Source organism: Lactuca sativa, chromosome 9, assembly GCF_002870075.4.
Source record: "Lactuca sativa cultivar Salinas chromosome 9, Lsat_Salinas_v11, whole genome shotgun sequence".
Taxonomy (NCBI): domain Eukaryota; kingdom Viridiplantae; phylum Streptophyta; class Magnoliopsida; order Asterales; family Asteraceae; genus Lactuca; species Lactuca sativa.
Genome location: NC_056631.2, coordinates 124,446,049 through 124,448,860, shown reverse-complemented (window position 1 = coordinate 124,448,860; position 2,812 = coordinate 124,446,049).

The window sequence follows — 2,812 nt, the reverse complement described above, 5'->3', positions numbered from 1 at the left end:
ACCTAGGTAACGTGGGGAAGTGTGGCTAGTCATAGAGTGGGTATGGGAGTGGTTACTTGTGTCATATGGTAAAGCTAAGTCAACACTCCACCTCTTTGTACTTTACCGACTAGATTTTATTATTTAAATAAAGATTTTCATGAAAATATGATTAAATTATGAATATTTAGGGTTCATTATGTTAAAATATGATTTTGGGTGAAAAATCCCGCGTTAAAATAATTAAAAACGGAGCTAAAATGAAGTCGTAGTCGAAAACCGGAAAGAAAATAGCTAACAGCGAAGCTTCTCGGAAGGGGGCCGAAGGTGCGGTCCCTTCTGATGCTGGGTCCGAAGCGAAGGCGAGGCATTAGGAAGCGAACCAGCAAGAAACGAAATAGACCGAAGTGTACAGTACCTTCGAGTTCGGGTGGGCATGCGAGGTTCGGGCCCAAGAGGACCCTTCGGGTTCGATTCTCAGCAGGTTCGGGTTCGGCTCAGGAGGGTTCGGTCCCTATGAGGACTTTCGGCCCTAAGAGGGGTTTCGGGTCCTTAAGAGGGGTTTCATGTCCTCAAACATATTTTACTCGTTTTTACCCCGTTTCAAGCCGTTTTTGACCCGGTTAAGGGTCGGAATGTCCCGAATGACTTCAAAAAGTTAATAGAAATTTTGAGAGAGATTTGGGAGAGATTTCACATACTTAGAGAGATTTGGGAGAGATTTGACATTCTTGGAGAGATTTCTCATACAAAGAGATATTTGGGAGAGATTTCACATTCTTAGAGAGATTTGGGAGAGATTTGACATTCTTGGAGAGATTTCTCGTACAAAGAGATATTTGGGAGAGATTTCACATACTTAGAGAGATTTGGGAGAGATTTGACATTCTTGGAGAGATTTCTCATACAAAGAGATATTTGGGAGAGATTTCACATACTTAGAGAGATTTGGGAGAGATTTGACATTCTTGGAGAGATTTCTCATACAAAGAGATATTTGGGAGAGATTTCACATACTTAGAGAGATTTGACCATATAGAAAGATAGAGTGGAAACGACTGAGAGTGGTTTCATGTGTGACAATTGTGAGTGTTTGGCTCCGCAACACAAGGTCAGTAGACCCCATTAAGCCATGTTTTAGGATCTTACACACTCCCGATGAGTATGCAACATTGTTTTATTGTTCTTGTTCATTGTTTAGCACTAAGGTTAAGGAAATTTAAACACACGAACTTTCCAAGTGATGTTTTCTCATTAAAATAGTGAGTTATATAGTAATTACATAACGTACGCCCCAATACACAAGGTTAAACAAGTGTCTCATCGGTCAGGCACTTCTTCAGGTTCGATACGTGAAAGGTGGGATGTACCTTATCGAGTTCTTGAGGTAATCGAAGTTTGTATGCCACTGGTCCAATTCTGGCAAGGATTTTAAATGGACAAATATACCTTGGATTTAGTTTCCCACGTTTTCCAAAACGTATCATTCCTTTCCAAGGGGAAAATTTTAGTAGCACTCGATCACCAACCTGGAATTCCAAAGGTTTGTGCCGCTTATCCGCGTAACTCTTTTGCCGATCTCGGGAGGCCTTCGACTTTCTCGGATTTGAACAATCTTTTCTGTGGACTCCCTTATGGTTTCAGGACCAGTGAGGGTGCTATTAGGACTTGCCCACTAGCTAGCTGAGTATCCCCCACTTCGGCCCAACACAGGGGTGATCTGCACTTGCGACCGTAGAGAGCTTCGAATGGAGCAACCTTAATGCTAGTGTGATAGCTGTTATTGTAGGAGAATTCAATCAGCGGTAAATGGGTATCCCATGCTTTACCAAAGTCTATCACACAGGCTCTCAACATGTCTTCAAATGTTTGTATAGTGTGCTCGCTTTGCCCGTCGGTTTGTGGATGGTAGGCCGTACTCATGTCTAGCCTAGTTCCCAAGGATTTCTATAGGGACTGCCAAAATCGCGAAGTGAATCTACTATCTCGGTCGAAGATAATGGATATTGGTACACCATGCATTCGCACAATCTCCTTGATGTATGTCCTGGTTAACTTCTCCATCTTGTCGGTTTCCTTTATTGGCAGGAAGTGCGCAGACTTGGTCAATTTGTCTACGATTACCCATATGGTGTCAAACCCACCTAGAGTCTTAGGTAGCTTGGTTATGAAGTCCATGGTTATCCGTTCCTACTTCCATTCCGGTATATCAGGTTGTTGTAGTAGTCCTGAGGGTTTCTTGTATTCCACCTTGACCTTGGCGCAAGTCAGACACTTGCCCACATAAGTAGCAATCTCGACGTTCATGTTCGGCCACCAGTATAGCTTTTTGAGGTCTAGATACATCTTATCTGACCCTGGATGGATGGAGTATCGAGTCTTATGTGCTTCATTCATGACCACGTCTCGGATCCCACCGAACTTCTGTTTTCAGATTTGGTTACTGAGATAACGAGTTCCGTCATCCTTAACTTCTAAGTTCTTATCCATTCCCCTTAATGCCTCACCTGCCACATTCTCTGGTTTCAAGGCTTCTAGTTGAGCTTCCCTGATTTGCGTGGCTAGGTGGGAATGGATGGTCATGGTTAAGGATCTTACTTGGCGGTCCGAATATTCCTTCCTACTTAGGGCATCAGCCACTACATTGGCCTTGCCCGGGTGGTAGCGAATTTCGCACTCGTAGTCGTTTAGCAGTTCAACCCATCTTCTTTGCCGCATGTTGAGCTCTTTTTGATTGAGGATATGCTGAAGACTTTTGTGATCGGTGAAGATGGTGCATTTTGTGCCGTAGAGGTAGTGCCTCCAGATCTTTAAGGCGAACACTACCGCCCCC